Source organism: Podarcis liolepis (assembly GCF_965112155.1).
Source record: "Podarcis liolepis genome assembly, chromosome: 9".
NCBI classification, from domain to species: Eukaryota; Metazoa; Chordata; class Lepidosauria; order Squamata; family Lacertidae; genus Podarcis; species Podarcis liolepis.
Genome location: NC_139564.1, coordinates 15,127,982 through 15,150,616, shown reverse-complemented (window position 1 = coordinate 15,150,616; position 22,635 = coordinate 15,127,982). Strand labels below are relative to the sequence as shown.

General features: G+C 44.4%; 1 protein-coding gene across 7 annotated transcripts in view; it reads left to right on the top strand.

Moving 5' to 3' along the window:
• Positions 1-22,635, top strand: part of MAPK10 (mitogen-activated protein kinase 10) — a 227,642-nt gene that overhangs the window by 64,887 nt on the left and 140,120 nt on the right. The window lies entirely within an intron of this gene.

Below are 22,635 nucleotides of genomic sequence, written 5' to 3'. Positions count from 1 at the left end.
TGCTGAGCAAAGGCGAGTCCCCAGGCAACGTGGCTGATTTGATCGGCACAAGGCATGCAAACTCCACCCCCCAGTCGTTCTTAGACTGGCCGGCAGGGAGGGAGGGAGGGAGAGGAGCTGCTTCCTTTGAAACCCAGGAAATTTAAGGGACATCATCAATAAGGGACAGCAGCGGGACACGGCGCTGGGATAAGGGACTTTCCTGCCAAATAAGGGACGGTTGACAGCTATGCCTCTGCCCCCAAACCTGGAGGCTGCCTGTCAGTGTAGATAGCACTGTGCTATTTGAACCTGTGGCACAGCTTTTTATATTATTAATTTGTGTCTTTCTGCTTTCAAGCATCTGAAGCTCAAATGGCCTGTTCCAATAACAACAGAAATAATTCAAGAAGTAGCTTTATCTAGCTTGGATAAAGCAAAATTCATTTTAGTTCTTGCAAGGAACTCCAGTCATTTAGGGTGCTGAGCGCCGCAAGGAACTGGGAGTACAAGGCAGTTGCAAACAAAGCAGTTTCCATCCCTTGATCCTAGCCAGAATTCCTGGCTAGCTTGATTTATTCCAGCTTGTTCAATCAATCAATATTTCCTTAATGCACAGAAAGAAAATTGCCTAACAGGCTGCTCCATCCCATGCTTTGTACTTGACTTGCAAGGCAGAGCCTGCTCGGGCAAAAAGAATTAAAGAGGTGGAGATTGACTGTATGTAGATATGGAAGCTGAGACTTGTATTGGCCTCTTAGCATCAAGCTTTCAGCAGTTTCCAAGGTTTTTGGTGCACAGGGACACAGCAAAGCCAGCCAGCTGTTGACCTGAGGACCAGACTGGATGCAGGACTGGGAGACCAACATCTGCTGAGGCCCATCTTATGGAGAATGGTCCATTTGCAGTCCCTGGAGCCCCTCAGGCTGCCCATCTCCTTTCTTACCTGACTTCCCTGAGCATATAACCAGAATTAAGAGGAAATAACTGGTGCAGCCACCTGTACCCAGCTTGCCATGTTGTTCAGGGTGGATTGGGCCACTCACAAAAAAACCCACGTATTTGAAGGGGCCGGTGCTGCCAGGCGTGATAAGGTGAGCTCACTCAGTGAGGGGGTCCAAGGAGGGCATCTTGCCCCAACCCCCTGCTCCCAAGAACTGGTGTCACATATAAAGCTAGGAAGGGGAGATCTTGTAGCGTTGAAAGGAAAAGTGTGCACAACTTTATCACCTCCTATGTCTGTTGCACCAGTCACTTTTCTCAATGCCTGGCTCCAGTCTCCTGCACACTCTTTTTTCTGCTGCTTAAAGACCTGCCCGTCCCCTTTTCTGGCTCCACTGCTTTGTGTAGAATAATAATAATAATAATAATAATAATAATAATAATAATAATAATAATAAATTTATTTATACCCCACCCATTTGGCTGGGCTTCCCCAGCCACTCTGGGCAGCTTCCAACAGAATATTAAAATACAATAGTCTATTAAACATTAAAAGCTTCCCTAAACAGGGCTGCCTTCAGATGTCTTCTAAAAGTCTGGTAGTTGTTTTCCTCTTTCACATCTGGTGGGAGGGCGTTCCACAGGGTGGGTGCCACTACCGAGAAGGCCCTCTGCCTGGTTCCCTGTAACTTGGCTTCTTGCAGCGAGGGAACTGCTAGAAGGCCCTCGGTGCTGGACCTCAGTGTCCGGGCAGAACGACACTGGAAGTGTTTACCCAGCATGGAAACCGCCTCCAACCATTTCATAACTGGAAGTGGCAGTGAGCCTCTCCAGATCGATGTTACTGGTTTTGTGGGGTTTTTTTGGAGGTGCGTTCTATGATAGGCTATTGGCACAATAATAGTGGTGGATCTCAACTAGGCTATCCGCACATCATTCCAATTTATTAGTTGTTCTGTGATGCTTCCCTAAAGTTAGTGCATTACTGCCATATGAAAAGTTGCAGGGTTTCAGCAGAGAGTTAGGGGACGTGCAGCAAGTGGAAGTGAAGCAGTGTGTGTCTACCCTGAAACTTAAGCGATATTGAAAGCAGGATCATTAGTTAAGGCTAAAACAACAAAACAATGCCCCGCTTCCCACAAACACATTTAAAAGGCCTTAGAATATTAATTGTCCAAAGGCCTGGTTGAAGAGAACATGCACCAATTAGAAGTGTGTTTCTACCCTGAAAGCATCCTGCAATACTGAAAATCGAATCGTATATAACTGCCCCAATACCACCTTGAGCAAAGATTGCAATGCATTCTTAATAAAAAGGACACAAGGGAGAACTCTGTGTTGGGGACTGCTGTATGAGCCCAAAGCAATTGTTTGGGAGGGGGCTTCCCATGGTAACTGACTTTCCTTTCTAAATGCAGTTTTATTTTTTAGTTTTCCCCCCACAGTTTAAAACTACTGGTGGCCGCAGTGCTGCTGCTGTGCCCTTGAAATTGTCAGCAGACTCAGTGGCTTTTAAACTAGAAAAAGAGAAGGAAGGAAGCCTTGCCTCCCCAAGCACAAATCAGTGTGTCAAACAGTCTGGGCTGCTTTTGCCCTAATTCTCGCTTTGCCTGAAATGCTTAGAATGAGGTGGCTGCATAAGTGAGGCTCCATTCATGTCTATATTTTCCTTATAATTTGCTTAGGATTCTTTCAATTGCAATTGACACATAAGTAGAGAGGTGAAAGCCCGACCCATAATCTCTTATTAATTCTTATTAATCGTTTGCATCAGCAGGGCTTCTGTGTTGCAGCTGCAGGCACCAAAGTCATACTTTCCTGAGCATGTAATAGTACCCTTTGGGTCTGCCTTTTCTCCTGCCTGCTGTCCTCCATCCCCCCCCCCCCCACTTCTCAGATGATTCCTTGGAATGTTGGAACAGTGATGGTAACAGCCTCAGGGGGAGAGCTTGCAGCAGGAACTGCCATTAGCCACAAGCGGAAGCCATAATTTTTTACATTAATGCATGGCTCATTTTGGACGGAAGTAGCAGGGAGACGCTAGCTAACCTGTAGCAGGGTAAGGGTAAAAAGGTAAAGGGACCCCTGACCATTAGGTCCAGTTGTGGCCGACTCTGGGGTTGCGGTGCTCATCTCGCTCTATTGGCCGAGGGAGCCGGTGTACAGCTTCTGGGTCATGTGACTGAGCCGCTTCTGGTGAACCAGAGCAGCGCACGGAAATGCCGTTTACCTTCCTGCTGGAGCAGTACCTATTTATCTACTTGCACTTTGACGTGCTTCCAACCTGCTTCAGGTTACATACGCTTCAGGTTACATACGCTTCAGGTTACAGACTCCGCTAACCCAGAAATAGTACCTCGTGTTAAGAACTTTGCTTCAGGATGAGAACAGAAATTGTGCTCTGACGGCGTGGCGGCAGCAGGAGGCCCCATTAGCTAAAGTGGTGCTTCAGGTTAAGAACAGTTTCAGGTTAAGAACGGACCTCAGGAATGAATTAAGTACTTAACCTGAGGTACTACTGTACACACTCGGAGCATTGTAACTCAGCTCCTTCCTCTTTAGCATCAGACAGCAAAGAGAAAAAACAAAAGGACAAATGTCCTACATCACGGAAACACAGTAATAAAAACATCCTGTCTCCGTCACTTCCCACAATGTGGAATGAAAACATACACCATCCTGTGATGAAAACAATTCCATGACTGCAACATGGGGAATAAATCCTAACACTAGGGTCACTCTAGAGAAGGCATGTAGGAAGAACACTGAGCATTTAGTAACACTGAAAATAGCAGTTTCTTCAGTTACAAGAGAATGGTGGGCAAGTTCTGTTATGTATAATGGAACTTAAAAAATAAATAACTTACAACTTAAATTACTCTGAAAAGTGATATTGGAGCACTCCAAATAATTTGCCCATGCACAGAAAATAGATCTAGCTGAAGGAAAAGGCATGGAGATCTGCATTGTTTGTTGCAATGTCTCCCCAATGATTCTTACTGATTCTTATTATAAGTTTATTGTATAATATTAGAAGGTTCTATCATCTTAGATGGGTATGTGGTTGTGAGGGGGCGGGACTGTGACTGTCCTGAAGGGACACTGCTGCTGTCAGTGCACAATTGGGAGCCTTGAAGTGCCCTCCTGATTATTCATTGGCAAGAGAGGCTTTGCTGTCAGCGCATATCAGCTGATAGGCAGTGACATCTAGTGTGTTGACTTCCCATGGGGATCTCTGTTGCTGATCCGTGCTCTTTATAGCATAGCTTGCTGCACTATGAAAGAGAAATTGGTCACCAGATGTCATGATAATATCAGGCCATGTGGCCTGCTGGGGTGGGGGGTGGGGATCCAGGATTTGGCCTTCCGGCCTGATCCCGTTTCTCCACTCCTGATTTGAGGTGAAAGAAAGGTATCCCAAGATCTATCATGGACTGTTCACAAATACATGCAAATCCTTGATGCTGTGGTCTTCTAGTGATGAGCATGTATGTGTGTACTAGCCCCGAGACATTTGCTTAATTCGTTTAATTATAATGGTGGTGACTCCAGCCTCTGAAAATAAAATTTCACCAAAATAAAACAGGAAAATAATAAGTCTGCATTCAGAGTTGAAACCGTGTTGAACAATGAAAACATATCATAATGGTGCACATAACATAATTTGCATCACATTTTTCATGAGGCACTGCAGAATATAAGTCTTCAGGGCTTGTCAAAAGACAGGAAGAGACGTGGCTTTGCTGAAGTTATACTACAGCTGCGGAGCCATCACTGAGAAGTCTTGTCACCGTTGCCTGCAAAACTGGTCTTTGCTGATTCACAGGCCAGAAGGCAGGGCCTACGATGCCAACCTTTGGGTTCAGGTAGATGCATATCCTTCATAAAACCTGGCCCTAGGTCATATGGGACTCTAGAGTAGAGTACAGCTCCCATCAACCCGGCAAGCATGGTGAATGGCAAGGGATGATGGGAGTTGAAGTTCAGCAACATTGGAGGTGGGGCAGAGGTTCTTCAAACCTGTTTCAGAGGTTAACACCAGCGCTTCAAGTTGAGCAGCCATCACACAGGTACCACAATGGGAATTAATTTCAGTTATTAGTGTCACTCTTGAAAACTAAAGGCACCACAGAACTGCCAGATTAAATTAAATTTATTGAGGTTCCCACCCCAATAATGTCAGATCATGGAAAGAGAAAATAGTGTACAGATGAATAATGTTCATAATTACCTGCTGGTGTCTGGCATGGTTATATGTACATATAATTTGAGAAATAGGCTGTTCCTTATGTTGAAGGCACAATAAGATTCTGTAGACATTTTCTGTTGACATCAATGGAAACATAAGCAGGCCCCAGGCTCTGTTATTATAAAAACTTGTAATTAACCAGTAACATTTAAAAAACAAATGGAGATGAGGGTGATTTCCTTTGGATAACCTTCAAATCCGCAATGCATTGATAAATATAAAAATCATTCTGCAGACTTGATTCTCATTGAAACAGCTGATGACATTTTGTAGACTGCCAGAGGTTGTTGGGCCTTCCAAATAAGACCTTAGGATACCTTTGTTGGAAATGACGCCAATCTATAATGAAACAAGTAAGCAGGCAAGACAGGACACAGTCTGGAAACAATGTTCTCTACTTGCTTTTAGAAAAAGGCAGCAATGACAATGAACTCACCTGATTCTACAGCTGCTTTAGCACTTGTTGTTGTTTAGTCGTGTCCAACTCTTCGTGACCCCATGGACCAGAGCACGCCAGGCACTTCTGTCTTCCACTGCCTCCTGCAGTTTGGTCAAACGCATGCTGGTAGCTTCGAGAACATTATCCAGCCATCTCGTCCTCTGTTGTCCCCTTCTTCTCCTTGTGCCCTCCATCTTTCCCAACATCAGGGTCTTTTCCAGGGAGTCTTCTCTTCTCATGAGGTGGCCAAAGTATTGGAGCCTCAGCTTCAGGATCTGTCCTTCCAGTGAGCACTCAGGGCTGATTTCCTTCAGAATGGAGAGGTTTGATCTTCTTGCAGTCCATGGGACTCTCAAGAGTCTCCTCCAGCACCATAATTCAAAAGCATCAATTCTTTGGCGATCAGCCTTCTTTATGGTCCAGCTCTCACTTCCATACATCACTACTGGGAAAACCATAGCTTTTACTATATGGACCTTTGTTGGCAAGGTGATGTCTCTACTTTTTAAGATGCTGTCTAAGTCATATGAAAGGGCAAATAGTTCACATGCTGCAGGGTGCCCAGCCCTGTTTCACTCATTTACTAAATTTCTTACACTTACACTGTTCTCTTCCTCTAGCCTGGATTTCCCAATTCATCTCTCCTTCCTGTAAACTTCAGTAGGCTGAGTTTTAGCCCTTGAGTTGCGCCACATGTCTTCAGAGTGATCTTACATTTTGGATTCTGATTTGCTCTGTGAGTTATTCAGGATGGCATGCCACACTTATGTACTTCTCATACACTATTTATGCATGTAAGAACTCCTCGCAGTGAACATCAACTTTAATCGAATTCATGAAGAGCTATCCCAGGACGCTCTGCTCTGAATTCTAAAGAGGACTTAATCGTTCTCTCTCTGGTTGGTAATGATACTCAGCGAAAATGAAGTATTATCAGAAAATCAGGTAACTGCCTTAACTGGTCATCCACTACGTTTAGGAAGGATACCATAAAGTTCATGTTAGAAAAGATGAAAAGTCCACCACCTGATGCTTGTAATATTGTTATGACAGGGAAATTGCTTCACTTAGCACATAAACCTGGTAACCAGGTGTTGTCTCTGCACACAACAATTTGTCTATATAATCAATGCTTAATTATTTGAAAAAAAGTGGCAGTGGAGGTTCTCACCTTCTTGAAGTCACCTCCTGATATCATCCTACTTTCATGCCTAAAACATGGTCTGGCCGTTGGGAACACGCCTTATATGTGGGTTTCACATTTTGGTTTGGAAGTAAATCATGGTTTGCAAGAACTATTGCTTGTACAATTCAGATATCATAGCAAACTATGTTTAACACCTATCATTAATGGTGTTAGACCATGTGAAGGGAGAGGAAAGGGCTGGGATGCACATGTAAAGCATCTTCCCAGTGGTCAAGCCATGGTTGAGTTACAATCTCTGAACTGAGCCATAGAAGCCCTCCTCCCGAATTTCTGGTGTGTAGACCATTTGTGGTCACACCTTGGTGAGGGAAAAGTACTTTGGACATGGCCTAGGATACTTTCTTACATCCTAGGGCTGTGCCAGATGGCTGGGTGTATGTGTGTGTGTGTGTGTGTATAAAATAAAATAAAATAAAATAAAATAAAATAAAATAAAATAAAATAAAATAAAATAAAATAAAATAAAATAAAATTATTATTATTATTATTATTATTATTATTATTATTATAACAGGTTGGGTGGCAGAACAGTGAGGAGAGCTGGCATGAATTAAGCCTTGCACAGAGTAAGATGATTGGAAACGCACCTTTTAAAAACAAACATTTATTAAATAAGTTCAATACTGCTGATACATATAGCAATGTGTGTGTTGGACTTGGACTGGGGAGACCTGGGTTCCAATGAAGCTCATTAGGTGGCTGATTGAAAAACCCACTAAAATGCCTCAAATAAATAAAATTGCCCCCTGAAATATATTTGTGAGAACAGTTTAATGGGGCCTGGCCTTTACAACAGTGTTTTCTTTAGCTTGCAGTCAGCCAAAGCTTCAGAATCATAGGGGATTGCTTGATAGAACTGAACTGCTGTGATGCCACAGAAACCCTCATAGCCTACTGAGTGTCTGCTCAGATTTCCTGAAATATACTCAGAGTCCTGTAGTGATTTCCTGCTCTTTATTGCAGCTTGTAAAACAGTGATTTAATTGCCCCCCAAATCTCAGGCTTTTATATACATTATTTACACAATGAGTCTTGTTTGATTGGCTGATTCTACTTCCCTCCTGAAGCCTGATTGGTCTTCTTGTGCAGGCCAATCAGTTGTTGCAGTCTACGATCCTGCCAGCCTAATAGGCTGATTAACTTCCACCTGGTGCCTGATTGGTCTTTTCTGCAAGCCAATCAGTTGTTGCATTCTAGGATCCTACTTGCCTATTGTTCTAGGATCCAAGCTTAGATAACATTTCCCTTGGTGCTCACTTGGTGGGAGATAAAATGGGGCCAGGGGAGAAGACTGAGAGGACAGGAGGGAGACCAATATGTACAGTTATATGTAGGACAGGTGTGGGGAACCTTTGGCCCTCCAGATGCTGCTGAACCACAACTCCCATCAGCCCCAGAAAGCATGGCCAAGGAAGATGGGGCAACAACATCTGGAGATTCAAGGGTTACCCACACCTGCTGCAAGGACAACTGAGATTCCAGTCTGATCTGTCAGCTGATTAGGTAAATTACCCTGCCTGAAAGACAAGCTGCTAGACAGGGGAAGATTTAGGAAGCTGACTGCTATAATGCCAAAGGTTTGAGGCTGTGTTCTCTGGGACTTTCTTGGAAAACATCCAGGAGTGAGCTTGCTGGCAATGGATGGAGAGGGGGCACGCTCCAACAGCCTGTGGCAAAATCATCCCTCGTAACTTGAAAGACTCACACCTGTCTTGCATCGCGTTGTGAAGCGAGCGGAATATTCTTTGGCGATCTTTTAATATAATTAAGTTTCCCGAGTAAAATTACTTTGTATATCTTTATGGCCCCATAACTCTTCAAGTTCAGGTAATAAATAAGCCACGATGTCTCATAAAAAAACAAAAACCCACTGTTAAATACGCGGCCTTTATTATTAAAAGACTTCAAGAGACTTTCCAGTGACTGATTGCAGCCCTGAATTTTGGCCTTAAAATTATTACCTTTGGCAGATGATAATTAAAACACTCACATCCATCCAGGTGACAACTAGTGCCAACATTCCTTCGGCAACGTGACGAAGAGAAGGAATGACAATGTTCTGGATCTTTCTGGAAGCAGCAGGCCAGAAAGGACCCACTCAGCTTCCCCTCGCACAGCCATTTTTGATGAGTCCTCCATGAGATCTTTAATATGATTCACATGTAATCTTTTTATTTGTGGGGTTGAAACATGACAAAGGGATGACTCCCCTTTCCATTGTATTACCTGTTTATGAGAGCACTCTTACAAGGATTTGTTTACTTGTGGGTTTGAGTCTCCATTAAGTTGCTTTTCGAAATTTATTTACAACCCCTAATAAACCTTACAACCACCCCACTTCTTTGAAGGAGAGAAACCACTTGTCTATAAGTCCTGAACCACCTTGCTATGCATATATGTCAAATTGCTACCATTAGAATACCACTTATGGGGTTTATAACCTGATTCCCCAGGAAATCTAATTGCCTTTTGTGGACAGAGAACCAAAATGCTTCTATATTTTATTTCTGCCCTGCACTCTTCATGACCAGACTGACTCTGGTTCGCAACCTCTGTCCAACAGCCATTTTGACCAATGTATACTGCCTGGCATGAAGAATGAGGAGGATATAGAAACCGTGTTTCTGTGGCTGAAAACAGTTACCGTATTTTTCGCTCTATAAGACGCACCAGACCACAAGACGCACCTAGTTTTTGGAGGAGGAAAACAAGAAAAAAAATATTCTGAATCTCAGAAGCCAGAACAGCAAGAGGGATCGCTGTGCAGTGAAAGCAGCAATCCCTCTTGCTGTTCTGGCTTCTGGGATAGCTGCGCAGCCTGCATTCGCTCCATAAGATGCACACACATTTCCCCTTACTTTTTAGGAGGGAAAAAGTGAGTCTTGTAGAGCAAAAAATACGGTAGTTGGCTTGCATCCAGTAAAGTGAAGTGCAGAGGGATTAATGAAAGGTAGTCCTTTCCATTTTATGGTGCCTTTATAAAACAGTGACTCAACCAAGCTCTTTTGTAATGGAAAGGAGATAGGAAGAGCAGGCCAATGACCCATCTAGTTTAGCATCCTGTTGTCACAGTAGATAACCAGATGCCTATGGCAAGCCCCAAAGTAGGACCTGAAACCTGCCAGTATTATTCAGTTGGATCTTGATAGCAAATGCATTGCTGCTGGAAGGGGTTGCTGTGATCTGGTGAGACCATAGATAGCAAGAGACAGCATGTAGGACACTAGCTCTGGCAAGTAAATTATGTGATAATGCAGCTTTCAAGTCTATTTGACACACAGAGATTGAAGAAAACAATCAAGCAGAGGCTAGTTACTTCCTCCCGTTTTCTTGGTTGGGGTTCTTGCTTCATTCTAGCAGTTTCAGTTCTTGCAAGATAGTTTGCATTTCTGCTCAGTGTTGCTGTTCAGTTGACTAAAGATTCATTTGTTGTTGCTAAAGCTCAGTGTTTCTTACAGATTGAATTGATGCAGCCATATATAAGCATATGATTGAGATCATGTTGGAAGTACAGCAGCAGGGGGCATTCAGTGTGTGACTTGAGGGGCTAATTCTGCTATTGGTCTGGATGGCAGTAGACTTTGATCGCTGAGACAACATTGAATAACACCCACATGGGCTATGTATATATGCCAGTAAATATTCAACAATATTTTAATGAATTTATAGAGATTAGCGAGACCTGAGTTATAAGTCTTGTAAGTTATAAGACCGAGTTATAAGTCTTGCATGTTAAAAGGGGGGCTTGATTTGGGGAGAAAGACTGTCTAGTCATTTCTCCAAACCATTCTGTATGCCAAAAAAAAAGCTAATATCTCTAAAAGCCAGACTTTTCTCTCAGCTTCTGTTCCCTCACCAGCCAAATCTTTAATACTAGAAAGAAAGATTCTTCTGTTTCGTTCAAGACAGAAATTTAATCAAGAAAAGATGTTGTGGGGGAGGGCACTGGTCAAGTTCTGACATCCAGCTCTTCTGCAAAGATCCATCCCTCTTTAAATCTCTCCCCCCACTTTCTTTGAACTTAGAAAAATAATGATAATCTTGATGGAACAAAGGCAGTTTATGGGCAGAAGCAACCTTCTGTGGGCACCGTCAGTGGAGATGTAGCTGTGTCCCAGCATCCATATCTCCAGCCAGGATGCTGGCAGTGCTCATCACGGCCTCACAGAATGAGAATGGTGTGTCTCTTGATGTGCACACAACATCAGTTGTTCTGTGTGACTACCATGACTGGTGTGTAGAGCTGGGTTTGGGCCAATGTTTGGATTTTCTTCTTAAAGGATACAACAACACCTCTGAAATAAATAAGGTTTCAACCAGTCGAAACCAAGCATACTCAGAAACTGAAGGATGCATTTTATAGCCATGGGATGTAGGGCTTGTGGTTAGGAAGCTTTGCAACATTGCGCCGAAGGCTGCCACATTAGCACCAAGTAAGAGCATCTCCTCACATTTCACCTACAATTCTATTCTTTGTTTCCCTCGTGCACATTTCCAACACAATTTTCTCCTCCTTCAGATATATTCTGTGGCATCCTTGGGGATATAGTTCATAAAGGCAATTAGGTTTTTGTTTATGAAAGTGTGAGGGTCTTTTTTGGCAGTTTTTCTCACAGAGCGAAAGGAAGGCTATTTCCACAAGTCACGTTTGATGCCAGCAGAGACACTTCACTAAATAGAATTAAGTATCATAGCTAAGGGCATTAATGTTGCAGAACAGATTATTCCATACACAAGATTTTATTTCGCACAGCAAGGTTTTGGCCTCAAAACATATTTGGAGGTGGGCTGGAATAAACTAAAAATAGACCGTAAAGAACTAATGGATATGGGGGAACTAGAGGCAGACAAGCAAGGCAGAAAATGGCAAATTAAGGCAAGGGAAATGCTCAGTATTAGAGCACATGGTTTGCAACAAAAAGGTCTCAGGCTGTCTCTCCAGATAGGCTGGGAAAGAGTCCCTAGTTTCAACCACCCTTATCAGAATTGTACTCACAGGGCAATTTCTCTTCAGTATGGGAATACACATGAGCCCAGGGACTTCCAACAATATTATATTTCTCTCCACATACGAAAAAGCATCAGTGGTGGTACCAAACCTTTGTTGCAGTGAGCTAACCCCTCAGAGCCCTTCACTGCATCAAATAACTTGCAGAGTTGAGCATGGGGTCTCAATACTAAGCATGGTTATTGCTAATAAAGCTTCACTGTGTGTAAAATGCTTCACCTATCTCGGTCACCGCTGAAACCACCCAACGGCATAGGGCAGGTTGTGTTCCAGCCAATAAAAGGTAGCTTGGCAAAGGTCATAGTTTGAAGGAATGACTTGAACTCAGGACCCATCTTTTCCCATCGCTACACTGCAGTAGTTATTATATCCACATCTCATGCTGCCACGTTGAGACTCGGACAAGGATAGCCACCATCTTAATACAGAGTCCACCACTTCTTGTCGGAGTCTGTCAAACAGCTCTTACTGTCAGAAAGCTCTTCCTGGTGGTTAGTTGTAATCTCCTTTCTTGTAACTTGAAGCCATTGGTTCAGGTCCTACCCTCCAGAGCAGGAGAAAGCAAGGTTGCTCTATCCCTCATGTGACAGCCCTTTAGATATTTGAGCTATCCCGTCTCTACCACTGAGCCATGGGCCTTCCCAGTCTGAGACATTTTTTGTCATGCTTGTGAACTTTGAGAGGCATTTGGTCAGCTGCAGAGTGCCAGGAAAGATGGATTTTGTTCTGATTTACCTTAAAAGTTGGGTTCTCCCATTTATTAGCTGATGCAGTAATCTTATGAGGGTGGTTGTTATGGTGTGTTCTCCTGGCGACCTAAAGATGTGCAATGAAGACACCAGGTGAAATTTCCCGGGGAGAGCGTTGCACAAATGGGGAGCCACTGCAGAAAAGGACCATTCTTGTGTTGCCACCCTCTGGACCTCTCATGTAGGAGCCACACAAAGAAGGGCCTCAGATGATGATCACAATGTCCAAGTTGGTTCACGTACCGTACTCCCATTTGGCCTCTGGGTTTGTGGCTTCAGTGACTGGGGACAATTGTCACCTGGCAGCACCTTCATTATTCCCTCTGTTGAGAAGCTCAGCTAGTGATTACAGTGGTACCTTGGGTTAAGAACTTAATTTGTTCTGGAGGTCCATTCTTAACCTGAAACTGTTCTTAACCCGAGGTACCACTTTAGCTAATGGGGCCTCCCGCTGCCGCCGCGCGATTTCTGTTCTCATCCTGAAGCAAAGTTCTTAACTTGAGGTACTATTTCTGGGTTAGCGGAGTCTGTAACCTGAAGCATCTGTAAGCCGAGGTGTTGTTGTTTAGTCGTTTAGTCGTGTCCGACTCTTCGTGACCCCATGGACCAGAGCACGCCAGGCACTCCTGTCTTCCACTGCCTCCTGCAGTTTGGTCAAACTCATGCTGGTAGCTTCGAGAACACTGTCCAACCATCTCGTCCTCTATCGTCTCCTTCTCCTTGTGCCCTCCATCTTTCCCAACATCAGGGTCTTTGCCAGGGAGTCTTCTCGTAACCAGAGAACCACTGTGGTAACCCGAGGTACCACTGTATTTAATCATAAGCAAAATGAGAGTTGAGTTGAGTTTAGTTTAGTTGAGAGACAACAATGATACACACAGGGCAAGAAATGTGTGGTACATGAAATACACAGATACAGTTGCAATACATGAAATACACAGATACAGTATAAAATGATGCAACAGAGCACTGATGTACCATAAAGTTCACACACACACACACACACACACACACACACACGATGGAATGCAAGATAATCTCAGCATGTCAATATGTCAGGTCAGTGTTGAACACCTTACTATCAACCTTGTGCTTAGCTGAGCTTGGGGAACAATAGAGGCTAAATATCTTACAGACTGGTTTAACTTTGGCCGGTGCCAGCCAACACTGTGGCATTGTGTTTACAGAGGAAGGATGTGTTTTTCTTTCTCTTCAAGGGCAAGCAGAGATGCTTTGTATCCAAACCCTCCTGATTGCTTTAACTTTGCTGATACATCAGTGTGGCCAAAATAGATACATCCCTTTGAGCATTTTCTTATTGCATGTCAGGACTATTGTATATGTGACATGGGAAGATGAGACAAATGACCTGTTATGCATCCAGCTAGCTCCTCTGGATCAAGAGGGGTGAGGTGCAGGGAATGTGTGAAATGAAGCAGATTAAATAGATGATTTCTCACAGAGAAGTGCAAGGAATTACAGCCTAATGTTACTGAGAGCCAGTGGCCACGTTTGCATCTGACACTTGGCCCATTCGCCCTTAACACTAATCCATAGTTCATTTTATTTAGGAAATTTACAAAGCAGCTTAATATTTAAAGAGGGGTCTGTGACTTGTGGTTATTAGCCGTGACCCCCGCTAATTGATTTACGAACCTCAATTAGCGATTTATGGCTGCCCGGTCCGGCGCGCTTCCCTCAGCTGCGCCACTCAGTCACGGCTCAGCAGAGTTTCACACAGCGGTGTAGAACTGTCACCAGCTTGATTCAGCTTCCAGACAAACACACAGAGTCCAGTTCGTCTATTCACAGCATTTATTCCAACATTTCCCCCAGGGATTTCCTGGGCTCCTCTCCGCCATTACAGGCTACGTCTTTTCCCCACGGAACACAGAGTGGGACTGGCAATCTTTTGCTCAAACTCCTCCCAGCTTCGAAAGCTGACATCAGAATGCTGAGGCATCATGGGAACAACTTAACCAGTTAAGTTCCAACTCCCACACCCCCTCTTGCATCACATTCTGACAAGGCCCTCTGAGTTCAACACCTTCCCCTTTGCCTTGTGCCCCTTCCCGGCATCTTTCCCAGGCACCTGTTGAACCCCTTCAACATTCCCAGAATCACACTGTGCGACACTTTTCCACGCACCTGTGACCTGATACCCTACTGACCCATTAGGGCCAGCAGTTGTGTCTTCTCCGTCAGACTCTTCCCCCTCTGACTTGACAACCCTTCCGTGAGCTTTCTCCATTACCGGAGATGAAGCCTCACACCTGGACACTCCTATCGCTAATTGAGGTTCGTAAATCAATTAGCGGGGGTCACGGCTAATAACCACAAGTCACAGGTTATGGGTGACCCTAAATCATCGCTTGTAAAACTGTCACGGAACTCCCACAGGGTCTACAGCAAATGAAAACAGCATAATCACAGTAAACAGATTGCACAGCAATCAGCTATATTTGTTGCTGCTATTAGCAATCCAGGAATGCATAAGAAGGTGTCAAAAACACAATGTGGTTGGTGCCTGTCTTACTATCTAGAGGAAGTTCCACAAAATGGAGCTGTAACACTGAAGTCTCTCCTCTGTGTGATTGCAAGATGTATATGGGAAGCATGTTTACCCTATGTTGTTGTTGTTTAGTCGTTTAGCCATGTTTGACTCTATGTGACCCCATGAACCAGAGCACGCCAGGTACTCCTGTCTTCCACTGCCTCCCGCAGTTTGGTCAAACTCATGCTGGTAGCTTCGAGAACACTGTCCAACCATCTCGTCCTCCGTCATCCCCTTCTCCTTGTGCCCTCCATCTTCCCCAACATCAGGGTCTTTTCCAGGGAGTCTTCTCTTCTCATGAGGTGACCAAAGTATTGGAACCTCAGCTTCACGATCTGTCTTTCCAGTGAGCACTCAGGGCTGATTTCCTTCAGAATGGAGAGGTTTGATCTTCTTGCAGTCCATGGGACTCTCAAGAGTCTCCTCCAGCACCATAATTCAAAAGCATCCATTCTTTGGCGACCAGCCTTCTTTATGGTCCAGCTCTCACTTCCATACATCACTACTGGGAAAACCATAGCTTTTACTATATGGACCTTTGTTGGCAAGGTGATGTCTCTGCTTTTTAAGATGCTGTCTAGGTTTGTTTGATTATGTGAACCCAACCCCGTGACTAACCATGGTATGTTTTCTACCAACAAAGCCATGGTTTGTTCTTGGCCTATGAGCCAAGGCTTGCTTTATAGTTTGGTGCTATTTTTGAACCACACATCTTTGCTTAATCACAGTTGTAGTTTGTTGAGCATTAGGGATGGGATCACCAAACAAAGGCATGAGGCAAGTGTAGCTGGAAAATGAACCAGGCTTTGGAGAAGGTGACTTGTGGTTTGTTGAACAAATTGTGGTTAAAAGAAACCATGACATAGTGTTATGTGTGAATGCAGTCAGTTTATGTGTGGTAAGTTTCACTTGGATTTGAAAAACCTGTGCTCAAATCTGTCAAATTTCATAAAATAAAATGAATAAATATTCTATTAATCTGGAAGGCAAATCTAATTGCAGTTACCAAACTGAAGTATATCAGCAACTATTTCTATAGCAGCTGTTATCTTTTCCACACTTCTGAGTGTTCTTGTTTTTGTCAACTCTTTGCCTGAGAGACAACTGTACTCTGGGCCAGCTGTCTGTTCCAGAGGTCCAGTCCTTTATAATCCAGACTGGAAACTGTGCCAAATATCTTGGCAGCTCTACAAAAATACAGCTTTTTATGTTTTGGAGAAACAATGCATTGTGAAAGCTGTCAAGTTAAGTTGCCTTGATGGAGAAGCTGGCTAGAATTTACTGAGGCAGAATTCCCTTCAATAACTAATCATTTCAAGGGGGTGGGAATCTTTAGAACTAAAACCATAAAGTTTTGTAAGTGAACCCCCCAGGACTGGAATCACCAAATGGCCTCACTGGACAGCAATTGGCTCCTCAGAGCCTACCACTGATAATCTGTCCAGGGCTTCGCTTAGCACTCAATGCGTGAGGAGCTACCATTTTGATTTTTTCACAATGCTGGGACATTGAAGAAAGTTAAAATAACTGGTGCCACCTATCATCACTGGTAAGCCTGTGAAGACCCACTGAAGTAGGAGTTAATGGAGGGCTCCACAAACCTCCTGATGGTGCTGAAAATTCCCAGTCCGCAACTACACAGTTCTGTTGGTTCAAGAATGGAGGTGCAGGATTCACAGTAGCATATAACAGTTGTTAAGTGAGTAGGCTGCAAAAGAGGAACTGTCTAGTTCAGATCTTGCCTGCACTGTGAACTTGCTAGTTGGACATAGACAAACTTTATCTCAACTCCTCTTCCCTGGGAAATCTCAATATGTGTCCTGACTTCTGCCCAGCATATGGAGACAGAGACTCTTACATGTAAGTAAAAAAGAGATCTTTATTGAGGAAAGTAATGGTACAGGTTCGGCAGCAGATGTAGGGTTCAGGAGTTGCAGTTCGGCAGGTGAGCAAATCAGGCAAGAAGTTTCAAATGGACGGAAGCAATGAAGATGTCCCAACAGCTTCCACACTCTGCCCCTGAAGCTTTTAACCATGAGGCATGGCACACTCACTCACTCACTCACTAGACTTGCTTGTTTTGCGGGGATGTCAGGATTGCAACTGCACCTTCCTTCTGGGTGGATGGGCCTGCTCCCACCTGTGTGGAAGTAGCACCTGGTTCTATGTGACAATAGAAGAGTTTGGATTTGATATCCCGCTTTATCACTACCCGAAGGATTCTCAAAGCGGCCAACATTCTCCTTTCCCTTCCTCCCCCACAACAAACACCCTGTGAGGTGAGTGGGGCTGAGAGACTTCAAAGAAGTGTGACTGGCCCAAGGTCACCCAGCAGCTGCATGTGGAGGAGCGGAGACGCGAACCCGGTTCACCAGATTATGAGTCTACCGCTCTTAACCACTACACCACACTGGCTCTCACCCACCTCATCAGTTGCTGGTATCTCCTGTTTTGACGCTACCTTATTTTAGAAATTGAGCACTGCACTACTTTCATCTGAGTATCTCCAATAATGCAGTTTATTGTAGTCTTTCTTGGTCAGAGTAGTGGTTGCGTATGGATGACATGGATTAGGGAAGTTTGCTCTGTGGCAGCTTCTTGAGTAACTGCTAATAGAATATCAATATTACTCTTGCAGTAAAGTTGGAGTGTCATTCATTAATTGCCTAATCGTTACTCCAGGTCCTTGAACAAACAGTATCTGAGAACCAGTGTGAGAAACAAGACATCAATATCACTAAATATACATACATATATCCCATATTTAATTATAGCTGTGCACAGTAATTCCCAAGCCTTTATTTAATTCTCATTAATAACTCCCTGCACTCCGAAATGTAAATGCCAACTGTGTGCGCAAGTTTTTCAGGCTTACAGAATATATTGCAAAACAAGCCAGCACATTTTATATATAGCCCATGCGTGGAGTAAAATGTCGGGAGCGTTGCAGTACAACAGCGAGCAGCCCTGTCCTGCACAAACAGCCACACCCTTTTCTTCCAGTTGTTCATGAAATCCAAAGACTGCCTCTGCTAGAGCTATACTTGCACGAGTACTGAGAGGGGACGTGGCAAAGCGGAAGGAAAGGAAGCACAGAAGAGGAGCTAGCAACACATAGGAGCCTTTTGCAGTATTTTTTTTTTAAAGAAGGAAATGATGGACTTTAGGAAATGCAGAGACCTACTATGGCTTAGGTCCATATAGTTAAAGCTATGGTTTTCCCAGTAGTGATGTATGGAAGTGAGAGGTGGACCATAAAGAAGACTGATCGCCAAAGAATTGATGCTTTTGAATTATAGTGCTGGAGGAGACTCTTGAGAGTCCCATGGACTGCAAGAAGATCAAACCGATCCATTCTGAAGGAAATCAGCCCTGAGTGCTCACTGGAAGGACAGATCCTGAAGCTGAGGCTCCAATACTTTGGCCACCTCATGAGAAGACTCCTTGGAAATGACCCTGATGTTGGGGAAGATGGAGGGCACAAGGAGAAGGAAACGACAGAGACAGCGGTTGCATTTTATCTGTCTAAAGCAGGATTTCCCAAACTGAGTCTCCAGCTGGTTTTGGACTACAGTTCTCATCATCCTTGGCTACTGGTCCTGCTAGCTAGGGATGATGGGAGTTGTAGTCCAAAAGCAGCTGGAGACTCAGTTTGGGAAATCCTGCTTTAGACAGATAAAATGCAACCGCTAAGAACATTTCCACACTGACTATTTCCAGCAGACTTTTAAAAAGTTCTCCTGAGAGTACAGTGTCCATCTCATCTTAGCTCCCCTCTTCCCCGCCACTGCTAGGTTAGTGTGGGATTGCAAATCGCCCAGGGTACCTGCACCTTCCCAGTGACTGTGAGATATAAACACACTGAGTGCACTTGACAGGTTTTGACAGGTTCGTTCGAAGTCTGAGAGACGGGGGCAAAGGGAGCTCAAGTGAAAACAGGCACGAGATGAGCAATACATCTTTGAGGAAGAGGCACGGTTTGATGAGGTGAAGTGATGTTGCAGTTTCTGATGGCCTCCTAAAGATTGATGTCACGATGGTGCCCTTGCTGTGCACCAGCAGAGCTGCACTCATTGTCTTTCATGCTTACTTCTCAGGTGTGGGAGGGGACCATCTTCCTCAGAACCACCACATAGAACTGATTGTCAGGCTCCATTGAGTGTCAGTCATGGAATGGCGTAATAAAGGCTACATTGAAGGCCAGCTTCTCATATATATATGAGAATATATATATGTATACACACCTGTGGCAGTCTTCCTTCTGGGGGTGGTTTCAAAGAACCTGTGTGGGATTCTCATGTGTTCTCTAGTCTGCTCACTGGTCAATCTAAGATGTACTTAGCTTTAACACCATTAAGAGTATACTCTGATCTCTGTAATCTCAGGGCATCATAAAAGAGTTGATTCTTGGTCATATTGTGAGGGAGAACTCATAGCTCAGTGGTAGCTTTATATGCAAAAGCTACCAGTTCAGTCCTTGACATTTCCAGTTTAAACAGGAATCATGTAGTACGTGATATGAAAGGCCTGGACTAGATGAGTCCATAACCATGATATGAAATCATGGCAGCTGCTTATATTACTAAAACCATCACATGAATTTGGGAGTCTGGATGTCTCACCATTCAGAAACTTTGAAGGTCACATGGGCTCATACAAAGCAGTGCCCAAAGGCTGCTTAAATGTTGTTGGCACCCGTGTGTCTTGAGAAACAATTGAGTGCACCTCTGAGGATGAAGTCAAATTGCTGGAGAAGACGACATGTACATCTATGCACCTAGTCATTTATAATTATCGTACTTGGGCCCAATCTACTATGTGTACATGTGTTGGCAAGTCGTGAATGACAGCAGATTTTCAATCAGTGTCAACCCTTGTCACAATTTGTCACTTAATTGTCCCACACATTTTGCTCTGCTAAAGCAATTAACAATGTATAACAACCTTTATATTCCTGCTTGTGTTGTCTTAGATGACTCCTTACAATTCTCTCTTTCTGTCCTCCTCCTGGGAACTCCCAGAATAAACACCTATGAGATGCCACCTCCCTCTTGCTTCAAATCCCTCCTCAAAAACCAGTATTTGCTGTAAAGCCTCTATCTCAGCTCCTTAGTTTACATCCAACTGAAACAAAGTCTAATTATATGTGGCTGTACTTGCTGATATGCAAGGCTGGCTCCAGGTTTGAGGAGTTCCTGGGCAAACTCTGTGGTGGACCCTAGTGGGCTTGCTTGTCTGTAGTGGTTCAACAGCCCTAGGCAGCTGGTCTTGCCACTTCCACAATGCCACTGCTTGGTCAGATGAATTTTGGAAATATAAGGAGTGGATAGATCCAGATTGCTGGCACTCATCAGAATTCTGCACCAGGAGAAACAAATTAAGGAGAGCCCAAGACAGGTATTATGAATAGGCCCTTCTGGGGCCCTGGGATGTTGGCATCTGCCCCAGGATACCAGGTGCTGATTCTGGTCCTACTCATATTTCATTCCTTGCTACTACTGGCCTCTCCTTTTGCTATCTCCTCCAGTGTCAGAATTTAGACTGCAAGTTTCTGGGGGCAAGTGCCTGTCCTTTTTGTTGTTGCTTCTGTTCCATGATATTGATGGCACTGGATTAATAGCAAGCCAGCAAAAATAAATAATACTTAGAGCTGAAAAGCTGGAAGTTCCCAATATGCCACCCTGAATTATCTAAGAAATACTGCCAATATTGTGCTGTTGCTGACAAATGCTCCTTTTTAATGGCAACCCTTATTGGATCTAGAGGCAGGCATTAAGGACATGTGGAAGACAGTGTCATTTTACTGACAGAACATGCCGGAAGAATTAAGATCTTTGTCACCCTCTAATGGCAAAGGCGCTGCATACCATACAGAGAAAGAAGGAAATCTTGTATTTCCTAGTCCTGATTCTCCATCTCCCTCTTGCCCCTTGTTGGAAGCTTTTTAGTTTACATACATTTTGGTCAAAGTTTCAGTGATGAAATAGTTTAGAAACAACAAATTTACCAAAACAGTAATTTTTCAGGGGTTTCTCAGACCCTTACACCCCTTCGAGGGCTTCCTATCTACAGGTGGTTGCTTTGGCTCTCAGAATCTGGCAATGTTTTGGCGGCAGGACTGCGTTAGCTGAATTTCCAATTACCTTCCTGGGTATTCCTACCCCACAGTCACAAGGATCTGCTGAAGAGCTTAGTAGGACACAGAAGACAATAGAGTACTGTATTTTTCTGTGTATTGGATGCCTCCATGTATAAGACACCCCTTATTTTTCGGGCCCCCAAATTAAGAAAATGGGGGGAAATTGCCCTGACTTGTTGAAATTTTGGGGGAGAGGGTTGCCCAGAGGCTAAGAACCCCACGCGTCTAACAGGCTGCCTATCACCTGTTCCCTTGTCGGCAATTGCTGAGCTTTTGGGGGGCAGAGCTGAGCTTTTTTTTGGGGGGGGGGTGAAGCTTTTCTTTCAATTACTTTTAGCACTTTTTGCCTTTCCTGCAGAGCCTCTGAACAGTATTCTTCTTGCCTCCTCCCACTCTGCCCACCCTACGGCTGGGAGGGAGGCTGTAGGCAGTCCGTTTTTGCCGTGTGGTGTCTTTGCGCGGCTCCATTTGTGCATGGGCGGTGCAACGTTACACAGGAGGAGCATGGCGATTGAAGTAATACTCTTTGCCTTTAACACCAGCGAAACATTGCGCCTTGCGCTCCTCCTGTGTAACGTTGCGCCGCCCTCACACAAATGGAGCCATGCGAAGACGCTGCGCAGAAAAAACAGAATGCACGCAGCCTGCCCCACGCAGCCTCTGGGCAGTGTGGGAGGAGGCAAGCAGACTGAGAATGCCCCATGGGAAGGGCGCAGAGGGGAGAGATATCTTCGATTGCCGCAGCCAACTGCAGAGGCAACGCCTCTCCCATGGGGTGCAATGTTAAAGGCCTGGGGGGTATTAATTCAATTGTCGCGCTCCTCATGTGTAATGTTGCACCACCCGCGCACAAATAGAGCCGCGTGAAGACACTGTACGGCAAAAACAGACTGCCTACAGCCTTCCTCCCCGCTGTAGGGCAGGCAGAGTGGGAGGAGGCAAGCAGACTACAGAGTCCTCGCGGCTCGCCACTGCCAGGAGCTGTGACTGCTAGAGCAAGTTCCATACAGTGGTACCTCGGGTTACAGACGCTTCAGGTTACAGACTCCGCTAAACCAGAAATAGTACCTCGGGTTAAGAACTTTGCTTCAGGATGTGAACAGAAATCGCGCGGTGGTGGTGGGAGGCCCCATTAGCTAAAGTGATACCTCAGGTTAAGAACAGTTTCAGGTTAAGAATGGACCTCCAGAACAAATTAAGTTCTTAACCCGAGGTACCACTGTATTTATTTATATATTTAATTGCTATATTCCTTGGATAAGACGACCCACATTTTTAGACCTAAAAAATTGGGCAAAAAACCTCATTTTATAGACGGAAAAATGCTGTAATCCATTCCAGGCGGATACCCTGTAGGTTGGTAGCACAA